The 12,802-nt window shown below is 37.6% G+C and overlaps 1 protein-coding gene across 4 annotated transcripts in view; it reads right to left on the bottom strand.

Annotated features, from left to right (window-relative positions):
* The window catches only part of NAALADL2 (N-acetylated alpha-linked acidic dipeptidase like 2), a 384,820-nt gene that overhangs the window by 299,259 nt on the left and 72,759 nt on the right, over window positions 1–12,802 (bottom strand). For all 4 annotated transcript variants that reach the window (XM_051626469.1, XM_051626471.1, XM_051626470.1 and 1 more), the window contains exon 3: window positions 5,043–5,120. The gene's annotated coding sequence lies outside the window, so the exon portion shown is untranslated. The remainder of the gene's footprint in view (window positions 1–5,042; window positions 5,121–12,802) is intronic.

The raw sequence follows: 12,802 nt of genomic DNA on the forward strand, positions 1-12,802 counted from the left end.
AAATCTGGTTGATTTATATAATTTTAAAACAAATTACACAATTTAAGTTTTGGTAATCCATGTTCCCATGTAAACAATGTGCTAAGCTGCTTGTAGCACTGAAATTTCCTAAGGCATCAGCAGGAATTCCAACACAATACTGAAAACATTTAACATCTTGCACTTGCATTCCTTAAAAAACTGGCAAATTAGTTTTCAGTTAAAAAATCTCATTAGCTTGTAAATAAAAGAACATTTTGGTAACATTACAGAAGATGGGCTGGAATTTTTTTTCAACAGCAACACATTACACAGAAAAACTACTTAAAAAATAAATCTTATTAATCCTTAGTCATTTTCTTGGTTCAATTACAATATTTTTAAAGGTATTTTTCTGTATTAGAATCTACTATAGTCAGGTAAATAGCCAACAATTTGGACATCTTGGACATGAAGACAGGTTCATAAATCCTAAATTTGTAATATTTTTTTTCTTCATTGATATAACAGATTAAAGCACGAGTTCAAACACTTGGATCCAAGGCTTCTGCAACATTAGTGCACTATGCAGTTACTTGAAACATGCCAGTTATGTTTAAGTTAACACAATTGTACCAGCAGACACTTGTTTGTGCAGATGATGGGAAAGAACAGTCTTACCTACATACCGGAGCTGCCCTTAAGAATAAAAGTTACCACAAAATAGAGTTCAGAGCAGTTTACCTTAACCTTCCCATGAATCATCATAAACTACAAAACATTTCTCAATACCCTGTAGCAAACTCAGGGCTTGTAATGTAAGTATAAACCATTAAAAAGATAAATAGTCAGTCTGATGCTACAGTTTGCAACATGAAGAATGAAGGAGAAAGACCATTTTGTTAATGACAATTGCCTTGAGGCTTTGTCTATACAAATTGAAACATTTCAAACCTTTTTTCTGATTTTCTGAGTATCTCCAGTTACAAGGAACTAAATCTACACAGCTCATTGCTGCTATCTTGCCTCTGTGTGTTAGCACAGAGAGAAGACAGAAAACAGACTGTGCAGAAAAAAGTTAGATTGAAACACTCGTTTTTGTCTAGATTATTCAAAGTCTGATAATTACAAAGCAGCCAGTAAACATAACGGATTTCTTTGCAGCTTCCATCAAAACATTTCCATACCAACACTGCATTTAAGCAGCTGGTCAGGTTTGCCAGCTGCCAAATGCTCTAAGAAGTTTCATCCATAACAACAACCATTAAAAAAAAAAGCAGCACTGAACGGGAAGCTAGCATTTTGCAAATGACAACTGCTTTTACTAGTAGGAGAAAGGTGTGGTTTTTTTAAGGATTCCCAAGCTAATATAATTGGAGATGTCTCTGCATTAACCTTTTTTAACCTGGTGGAAGAAACAGGCACAAAATGGTTAAATAAATGTCCTGTCAAGCAATTCAAAACAAGAACCCAACTTGTTTCCTACAGCTGACTTTATCATTAGGCATCAAAGTTACTGTTGAGAGCTAAAACAGGAAAATAGGTTACCCCTCTGGTAATACCAGAACTTCACAGAGCACCAGATCACGCAACCAGAGTCCGAAAGCTAGTTGCAAGTTTTCCTGAATAAACATGTCCACAGCAGAGAAAAAGAGTTACTAGTTCAATATTCACTTCACTATAACCATCTTCATGTGGTTATGTCAGTTCAGTCTTCTATAAAGGCCTTCTAGAGGACACCAAACTAGCAAGGGTAATGAAGCATCATCCTACATACAATTCTGCTGCTGCAGAAAGACAGATCTACAGCTCATGCTGACACCCGTATTCAAAATTCATTTGGATTGTTGTAAGAACAACTTGTACATGGTCAAGTCTGTCACATCTGTCAGTGCACATGCTGTTTGCAGCCTCATAATCACACCACAGTAAAAGGGGAAACAAAGTACATGTGTTACCTCATAACTGTTTTGTGTGGTTTCAACCACAAAACAAGGCCATCTTCTCAAGGTTGCAATTTAAGACAAACCCCAGCTCATCATAATTCAAGCAGTGAGCATGTTGATGGTCATTTTCATAGGGCTTTCAGACTAAGAAAACATAACGTTACCTGGAATTCAATCTAAGACCCTGCAATTTTTTGGCATATCTCTTACTAAACATGACTCTTGTCTTTAAAGCATAATAACCACATGGGACAAAATTCACCACATTTTTTTCTTCCTTTAACTAAAATGCTGTATTTGTTTCCAGTGAAGAATTAAACGCATAGAGATAGAACATGCAATATATATATAGATCTAACCCAGCAATAAAGTATGCAAAAATGCAGAAGTCAGCCCTCATGAGCTCAAGAGATGAGCCCATTGTCAACTTCCATGTACTGACAAGGAACCTCCCCAGGCTGACAAGCAACCATTCCTGTATCCTTAGCCGTATTCATTAGCCATTAACCACCACCAGTCTCCCTTTCTCCCTCACACAGGCTCCTGTATGAAGGAGAAGGGGAAGTTAAACAAGATTACTTCCCTTCTGATAAAAAGTAACATTGGGTTCTAAAAGCTAATAGATTTTAGCCAATTCACACAATTCATACAATTGCTTTGTAGTGAAAGATACAGCATGATTACAAGGTACAGTGCTTTTAGTAAGAGGGCTCTGATAAAAGTCAACATTAATAGAAACCTCCTAAAATGCCTAATATTATTAGACAGCGAAGATCTCACACTGACCGTACTCAAGTGCCCTTTGATTTTGTAAAAAATAAAATAACAGATGACAGCATTTTAGCTCCAGAGGAATGACATTCACTATGAGGAAATGCTATTCTAAACCTTGTCAAGATAAATAAAAATCAATTGCTCTCAGAAGCAGAAATATGTTATCTTTAATGTATTCCATGGAAACAAAGCAATACTTCAACCACAAGTAGTACTGATCCACTGTCCCTTAATATCAACATAAACATGCACCACCTCCACAGCAGCAGTTTCCCTGCCTGCTCATCCTCAAGCTACAAGTTAACTTCCACTTGCAGCCACTAGCAGGTAAGTTATGCAGCTATAAAATGCAAAAGATGAAAGCTCTTCCCCTCCCAGCCCCAGGCTAGGTTCAGCCAGAGCAGCTCTCATCCAGCTCCTCACATCGCAGCCCAAGCATCCACAGGGAAGTGGTGGGGCCCTGGCTGAGGACAGAGGAGAAGATGCAGCTCTTTCAGCAGAAGTTCTTACTTGCACAACGTTAACACTACTACAGAATAACCCCATAATAATCTTCATCATAGAATCACGGAATGATTTGGGTTGCAAGGGAACTTAAAGATCACCTAGTTTCAACCCCCCTGCATTGGCAGAGACACCTCCCACTAAACCAGGTTGCCCCAAGCCCCATCCAACCTGGTCTTGAACATTTCCAGGGATGAGGCTTCCACAACTTCCCTGGGCAACCTGCTCCAGTGTTTCATCACTCTCAGTGAAGAATTTCTTCCTCATGTCGAACCTAAATCTCCTTCCTTCCAGTTTAAAGCTGTTACCCCTTGTCCTATCACTACAAGCCCTTGTAAAAAGTCCCTCCCCAGCTTTCTTGCAGCCCCATATACATTCTTGCTATTTCAGTGTCTTGTTATCTTGTTAGTTTGTATGGGAGTGAAGCTGAATAGAACTCCTCAAGTGAAAATAAATATTGAAGTTTTGAAAAAATTCTTGCAAACCACTCAAAAACATTGTACATTACAAAACTCACAATTCTGCAAGAGGGAAACACAGCCTTTCCAGTGTAATACTGTGCAGATGTCTCTCTTGAACATACAACCAAGAAGCTGCCTTGTCTGTCTAACTTTGAGACCAACACACAAACCTGTTTTTCAGGTCTGATAACCATCATCGGAAAAGTATCCTGAATAGAGACTATTAGGACAGGGATCAGGCAGACTGACAAACATCCTCACAAAGAAAAGGCTAGAGGAGCTTAATCTGATACTTAGGGGCAAGTCTGAGTGTGATTAACATGCAGTCTAAATAACTAAGCTAGGATCAGAAATATGATATTGTAAGGTTGTGCAGGTGATCAGAAAATAAGCACTTTTTTCAATGCTTCAAGCTGAATTCAGACATATTGAAGAAATAAACAAGGCAAATGCTTCCCAACAGTGTAATCTGTTAGGCAGCTTTCCAAGAATCATGAGAGCTTTTCCATCATAAGAATCTTCCAATTCTGAAGCTTTTGTTTTATTTGAAGTACAGCTACTGAACACACACGAAGAAGCCCTGATGCCTGCAGGCAGGACAACCACATTGGTCACTCCAGCTTTAAATTGTTCCATGGTATATAGCAACAGCCAGAAGAGAAAAACCACACCACAATACCTTTACATTAGACACGAAAAGCTGATAAGAGGTGGTACAATGCTACCACACAAGGACTACTACTCTCCCATCTTACTATGGATCGCACTAAGTTAAACAATTCTGGAGGAGAAAGACTAAAAATATGCAGTTAGAGGATACAGTTCCCATTTACATGAGAAATCAAAGCATATACTTATATAATGAAAGCTGTAGGCTGCTGAAAATTAGTCTCTGGTTTGTCTCTTAATTTTTTTCAGATATTTAATTACCCTTTCAATTTTTTCACTGCCTTGCTCTTTATACCAAGGGTATGGTAGCATGAAAGTAACATTAAGTGGCACAAAAATGCAAATTCCCATTCTAACAATTTTGTTCGCAACTGAGCTCATGAAACCCAGAAGCTAGAGTGCAACCTGATTTTCAATTATTTATACTTTGCTGCCTTTGTAATTTCACATTTTCCATTCAATTTTAGTGATCTCTCCTTCATATGCATATTCCATTTTTTGACAAAAAAAGACACTTGCCAAAGTAAAGAGAGGCATAAGCATTCATGCCACTGACTGTCATTTTGTTTAATTACTGAAACCTACCTTGAATTACTGGCTCATGCTTACATTTTAACTCTTTAAAATACCTTTTCTTTCTTCTGAGAACATAATATCCTTATATTTCTTTCAAACAGAACAATTACAACAAGAAGTTAAAATTAGGCATTTGATACTTTTTTTCATTTACCTTAAAGCCAAGGCAGGATCAGTCTGGTAGAGATTTTTTCATGAAGGCATATTTTCAATCTTGTCTTTAGTGACTTCCCTGCAAAAGACAAACAGATGACATTTTATAATATCATTTTTAGAAACAGAAATGTAACCATTTGGAATGATGCAACTTGCAAATATAAATAGGAGATGCATTTGCCTGACACAGCAGCAAAGCAGAACGTATTTTTACACATGCTGGTACTTACAAAGTACTATTTTCATTTAATGAAAAAGAATGACTGCCCAAAATATCAAAACCCATGTCCCCAGTTCATGAAGCAGCAGGTTTGCACGCAGGGAACCTGTGGTGGTGGTTCCGCTCTACTACAAAACACTGGACATTAAATAATAGCCTTGTTTATCCATCAATAAAGTAGAAGTGTTCTTATTACCAAAAAACACGCACAACACTGATACCTGATCATTTCAATTTTCACCAAGTTCTCACTAGCAATCTCAGTATCATCTACATAAATCTCTCTCCTCCCTTCAATGAAATGCAAAGGGTGTCAAGGTGTTCCTTCCCCAAGAAAAACAAGGTAGCTCCTACATATTTGAACAGTCTCAGTGGATATCACTGCAGTTAAGTACTAATCAAAGCTTATTATAAAGATTCTACAGTTAACTCCACTAATAACCCTCCATTGTTGCACTACAGAAATTATAAAATAAAGGAGACGGAAAAAAAAGGATCAATAGTAACCAGGTTGTGCTCTCTTAGTTGTCTGTAAACAGAATCATGTGTGGTTGGTTTTCCAAGACATCCCATGGACATTTACAATTCAGCAGCCACCGAGCTCCTCCAATACACTACTTCACTTAGTAGGACCACAGCCAGCACTAATCCCAATAAACAAATAGTGCAGTGAACTTGCAGAAGTGCAGCTTCCATCTCCCAAGGCTCTCTAGGCTTCCTTATAAATTTTACTGATCCAACATAATGGCTGTCACAGCCATGTTGAAGCAGGCTTCCCTTTGTGCAAAGATCAAGATGGGAAAGAGTGAGTGGGGGATGAACAGGCTTCCCATTTTTTTCTAGGAATGCATTTAAAAGTCTGACCAAAGTTACCCTTCAAATAACAGGGAGAATAAAAGCAGGAAAAGAAAATTTAAAAGGACATGTTTCCATTTGTCAATTGTACAGAAATTATCTTTAAAGAAAAACACCACAAAACAAACAACTGATGGCACTATTCATAGTTCAGTTCTTCTTGTAATTGCCTTCAAGGTAACTCTGCAGAGTCACAGCTCATAAAACTGGAAGAACAACAAGAGGAAGGCAGTCCTTCTATCATTACAGATTCGAATTTTTTCACTGACTCAAAAAGTAACTTGGGTTGAGAGAAGCCTAAGAAGTCACCTGGTACAACCTCCATTTAAAGCATGAATGAGAGCAACATGAAATCAGGATGCTCAGAACCTTGAACAGCCAGGTAAACCTAGGAGGAAAACACCAGGCCCAAAGTAGATTTGGGTTTTGCACTTCAAAGACCAGTTCCCCTTTCACAGAGGCAGTTGACAATGAACAGCAAGAAATCAGCAAAAATTTAAAATTATGTTAGGATGGATTTACCAAGTTCCAAACAGCAACGTTTCCTTGACAGTCATCAATACAATATTGTACTTCTCTGCCAAATAACACCTTTAAACTACAAGAGCCCAGGTAAGCACATATTATAGTTGTGGTCTTACTGGGCAAGATAAGGGTTGGGGAATAAAAGCAGTCCTTTGCTTGGACCATAACATGATTTATTTGCTTAGGGATCTCAGATACAAGCTTCATGTTAAAACCTGTTATCTGTCTTACAGTTTTACTGCTCAAAAGATAAACCATATATCCCAAGAAGATCCCTGTAGAAAAATCCTGAAAAAAAAAAAAATTATTCTCTCCTCAGCAAAGTTTATATGCAAGAAATATTTTTGCTGGGAAAGAATATTGCAAATTAGAGCAGAAATCCTATTTGACTTGAAATAATAATTCCTGAGCTTCACAAGAGCCTCAAAAAGCAGCGGAAAGAAGGAACACAACAGCTAACGGATCAGATGTTGTCACGATCCGTCATCACAGTTTCTCAGATTATGAAAAGGAAATTTTCCCAGTAGTACATTTTATGCATGACAGATTAGAGATCGGTTTACACATTCAAAATTGAAGCACTTGGATTTTACAAAAGTTCAGGTCTTCTGAGACGAGCATTTATTATACAGTTTGACACTAGTCAAGAGCAACATTCAACAATACCAAAACCACTTTCAAAGAAGTCACTAAGTCCTTAATGATCACTTCAGCAAGCCTGAATTTAACATTTTCTTCTTTACTATACAGTTGGTTTAGAAAGGTCATTAGACTATTATATTCACTGTTATGTAGAGCAGCACTATACACATGCAAAGTTTCTATAGCAACATTTTCTTAATTCACTCTTTAAGCAAAACACCAATTAGCTTTTTATTATAGCCAATTAAAGAAATCTGCACACTAATTGACAACCTCTCTACCCAGAATTTAAGCTTATGCAAAAGAAAATTGCAGTGAAGTTTTCTGTGGTAATAGTCTACTTCCTATTCTTCCTTCTTAACAGAACAGTAAATTATTCTTGATGGGGGCTGAACACTTCTTTTCAATCTAAAACACTTAGACACAGAGAAGTAACCTATTCTGGTATGCCCAAAATCTTCGTAGAGCCTTAAGATTACAGGTTTCAGAAAGGCAACAGAAATTTAATCAACCGACTTATTTCTGCATAGCAGGAAATTGGGCATAGGCCTGAGCACCTGGAGATCATGCAAGGGGCAGTCAGCAAAATGTTTCTCTCTTAGAATACTTAAGCATGTTTAGCCAAGGGAGAAAGATGGCCAAAAAAAAACCCAACAGTACTAAAAGTCAAATTCTGTAGGGCAGCAGAGACATTTTCATTTGCTTCTTAATAGTTATTGATGGTTTTCTCAGATGTCTTCTACACAGCTGGTGACAACAGCTTCTTTGCATGTCACTTCAAGTAGCAAATATCAAGATTCATTAGTCAGAAACCCGTCGTCAAGTACAATATAAAAAGAAACACATCATGATGCAGAGTATCAGGAGAAGTAATCAACAACAAAAGCTAAGCCATCCTTCCCAGAAAGATGTTGTGCAGGAAGCTGAATAGAAAACAGTCCCCTTACAGTTCTTCCGTGTGAGATGTCAGAATTCACCTTACTAATTAATAAAGACACACAGAACAAAGTAGCAGATGGCTCTTCTGACAAGCTTGGCATGTCCCAATCAAGAATTAATGGTACTTGAGGTATCAGTAGGTCTGCTGGTTCTTAAGGCTGATCTACAGAAATGCATTCTGTTCTCACCATCTTATTTACTCACATTGTCTTACTCTGCAGTATTAGCATAGAAACTTAAGACATCTGACACGTTAATGTGGAGACAGAATAGCAGTAACAAAGAATTTCCCTTGCAGTGCTGATGAAAGAGGAGTTATAGTGGTCTTTTAATCCTACCTGTACAAGAGAGAGCAAAGTGTTCCCGCATGTGGAAGAGAGTGCTTTGTATAACCTTGGAAAAACAAGGGTAGCTGCAGTATGAGAAGACCATCTGCTGCAAAGTCAACAAGGTCTGGAGTACATCGGTGGGCTATGCAGTAAGCAAGGACACCGGAGGTAAGTGACTAGGATTAAGCAACACAGTTGCAGGCTTTTATTCCTGGTTCTTTAGAGGTAAACTCCCAAACAGCTCCCTGAAGCACCAGAAAACAGTAACACATTTGATGTCAAAGCTTTCCAAGTGCTAAGTCCCCACTAGAAGATGCACACCTCTACCTCCTTCAGAGGATTATTAGTCCAAGACACAGCACACAGTGTTAAACACAGAGTAAGTACTGATTGAAACCCATGTAACCATTTGTATCTAAAGACTTCAAGATTTCACCTCCAGTCAAGCCCTGCTACCAGCACCTCACAAAAACGTTACAGTTCCCAAATCTCTGTTGTGTGTCTCCCTTCTCTGTCCTTGAAGGGAGAAAAGCAACTCATTTTCCAGCGCACAACCTGTCAATTTCAGTATTGCAATAATGAATACTTTTTATTATTATTTTATTTTTTAAGATTCCTGTGTTGGCATTTCAAGCCATTTAATAATTTAGCAACTGGGTCTACCCTGCCAGTTAAGCTTTACACGCACACAGTGTATTTGAGAAGGTTTGGGGTATTTTAAAGGCAGGTGGTAATGGCAGAGACACTTATTGACAGAAGCTGGGATCACCTTCAGCTGTTCTCCAGGAACACACATTCCCAGCATCAGAAAGGCTACAACCAGTGACAGCCATTTTTCAAACACATCATCACTATGTATCTCTTTTTCACTTTCTCCTCTGATTTGCTCTTTTCCCAGTCAGACTGGCCTGAACTGTCACATCATGTAGCATGTGATATGGAGGGAGCAAAACAACGTATCACTTTTGGCAGTCTCATCTCTGCCTGGGAAACACCTTCAATGGCCTAAAACATAAATCCAAACAACCTGTGCAGCCATCCTAGACTTTGAAGAAGCAAACAAATCAACACAATCAGGTAGGTATATGCTTCTGCTGTATATTTCCTGTTATTAAGATCAGAGTTCAAAGTTTCTTCATTAAAAGAAGAATTTGCACATTTGCTTGCAGCTAACAAATAGAGCTACATTCCACTTTAAGGCTCCAGAAGCAGCACTTTTTTTCTTTGCTTTACTTCTTTTACTCTTTTGCAGGAGGGCTTACTGCAATGTAATGGTCTGTCAAAGTATAAAAGCTCAAAATATTATTTCCAAGTAGTAATGGGGTGCCTTTGTTCCATGTCTAAATTACTCATGCTCTGTTATGACCTATCACAGAACTGAAGCAGATTAGAATAGTCTAGGGACCATTGCAAGTGTGGATTTTGAACAGGTTTGAAACATCCTTTTTGATTCCTTTCATTTACTTTTCTGATTTTGAAACACATGAAAGACAGAAGCACGACTGAAGTAAATTTTGATAACTACCATGGATTTCTCCCACTCTCTCAACGAAGAAAAGTATTTCAGAATAACCTTCCATCAAAAGAAATCTTTCCAATTTCTGCACAATCCTGTGTAGGCAATAATATGTACCTGTAGCTCTGGGTGATGAAAAGAAGAATTAAAACAAACAAAAAACAATTTTCCCCACAGTATTTTTCCATCTCTGAAAAAGAGTTGGCATTCTCAATCCAAAGTTTAAACACAGAATCTGAAACTAAAATGTACAAAAAAAGGTATTTTTTCTGTACAAAAAGATTTTTTTTCTTCACATCCTGGTGAACAACTTTATGAACCATGACACTTTCAATAATCTGAAGTTACCCCAAAACTAAGAAAACTCTGGTTTTAATACAATGTTTGAAGTAATTAAAATACTATCAAATAATATTTCAAACTTGTTTTAATCCTTGGTAGGCCATTAAAGATGTATGACAAGATCTCTGACTTGCAATCAGACCAAACAGTAAATACTGAAATCCTTTTTGCTGTTATTACTTAATAGAAAGCTGAAAGTTAGGAGCAGGTGCAATATTCCTTATGAAACTTCAACCTCGGACTCAATTGCCACATCTGTAAGCTCTGAAATGAGAAACCCTGAGCAAAGAGAACAAGAGGATGTCATTATTGCTGTCAAGTTCTCAGACGACAACATGACAAATTACTGCATCATTTTGGTTTTCGTAAGGTCTCCCAAAACTTTGCAAAATAAATACAACAAATTTCCAGTCTCGCTACTGAAAATTACCAGCTCATACCTACAGGTGCTGATATATATTCTCCTATGTTATCATGTCAAGGTTAATTTCAAAGACCTAAAAATAAGGCCCAGAAAAGAAGCAAGTGTCTCCAAGGATCCCTCCATCTCACAGTCTGAAAAATGTGGTCAATTAAGAAAAAAAATAATTAAAAAAAAACCACAAGCATTGAGGAAACTACAGTTGAGCTTCTATGGAGGAATAACACAATTAAAACAATGAAACCTAAACCACCCTACTAATTCCTTCCATCTAAAACTTCCAGAAAGCATCTAGTGAAAGTACTTCTTACATCTTCTTAAATTATGCATAAAGCAATATATATATATATATTCCTATTATATGCATGAGAAAAATCAATATATGCAATTCAAATCTCAGCAGCACATACAATTTGATAGATACATTGCTCTGACTAGTGTTGGGTTGCAGCTGAGAATGAACAGGCAATTCTGGTGCTACCATCAAACCTTGTAGCACCTGATGGGTCCACTCTGAATCTGGTTCTCAACAAAGGACTGAAAGAAGAGCCAGGACGAGTTACTACATGAAGAGAAACAGGGAACCTATGTTAGCATTATGCTTTGCCTTTAAAAATTGCAAGTTTCCCTTCATATATTCAGAGAAAAATAAATATCACTAAATGGAAGGACAAAGATGGCTCTTTTGAACTGAAACAGAAGGCCAAAGAAACCAGATTTACTTCTGAAATCCCCTAATAACAAGCAGCAGAACTCTATCTTTTTAGGGTGGAAGAAGCTGTTACCTACCACCCCTGCTCCTAATGGGATTCCCTGGTGGCTCTTTTTCACTAGTTTCAAGAGGGTAGTTGCTGTCTCCAAGTGCTTCTTGTCAATGCTAAAGCCACAGCTTAGTCTTTCATACCAAGATAAATATCTGCAGGTTTAGCCCACCACATCCCTGCAATAAGGCACACTGCAGCATTTTGAAGCAGCCACTACATAATACTTGGAAGGGTTTTATTCTGAAGGAGAACAAAATAACTTGTAATGATATACATAGTGATATGTTTCACTCCCAGCTTAGTCCAAAATGCACATAAGTTTGCAGAACTGTCTGTTTCAGTAGGTTTTAGATTATGTCCCTTATGCCCTCTGATATTATATCAGGAAAGTAGTATCAGTTTATTGGTTTAGTGAACACATACGTCATATTTTATCTTTAAGCTTCTTTCCTTTAAGGAGAAGGAAGATTCAGACACTCAACATATTCAGACACATGAAATATAGCAAATGAGAGGAAAGGCAGGTTTCTTTATGACAGGACAAAGACAACAGGCTCATCTTAAAACAAGTATTTATCTCTCGGCAAAAAAAAAAAAAGTAATTCAGCTAATGAATTATATTTTTACTTGTATTCCCGTCAAGACTCATTCCAGTTGTGAAAATAAAGTATGTCTCTCTATAAATAGATTAAATCATAAAAAAGAACAAAAAGTCAATTTCAAGACTTTACAACTATTTTCATTTAATAATTTGCTGTATTTTGCAACTGTTAAGTTATAAACCTCACCAAAACAGGGCTTAGTATAGAACAACTATAGATAATTGTCTGACAGCTTTTTTATTAAATTCCTTCTATCAGCAGAATTCATAAATTGGCAGTAAAACAAACTATATAATTCCAATGGAAATTTTCCATACTTGGAGAAAAAAAAAAACCCCAAACTAGACCATCCCTCTCCATCTTGCCCCAGCACACAGCCAGCCAACTTTTAAAAATGAAAACAGGTCTTAGCTCATCAGCTAAGGCTGAGCTCCATGTGCTCACCACTACAATAGCTTCGCAGTTTTGATCCTACAGTTCTGCCCCCCCTCCCTCAGCCCCCCAACAAGACACACAGAGCTCAGGGGCTTCAGCAGCAGCTGCAGGGGGATTTTGGGGGCAAAGGCAACTTTGGGCACTTGGCAAGTTGACAATCTCCTTCCG

This window comes from Apus apus, chromosome 8 (genome assembly GCF_020740795.1).
Source record: "Apus apus isolate bApuApu2 chromosome 8, bApuApu2.pri.cur, whole genome shotgun sequence".
Classification (NCBI taxonomy): domain Eukaryota; kingdom Metazoa; phylum Chordata; class Aves; order Apodiformes; family Apodidae; genus Apus; species Apus apus.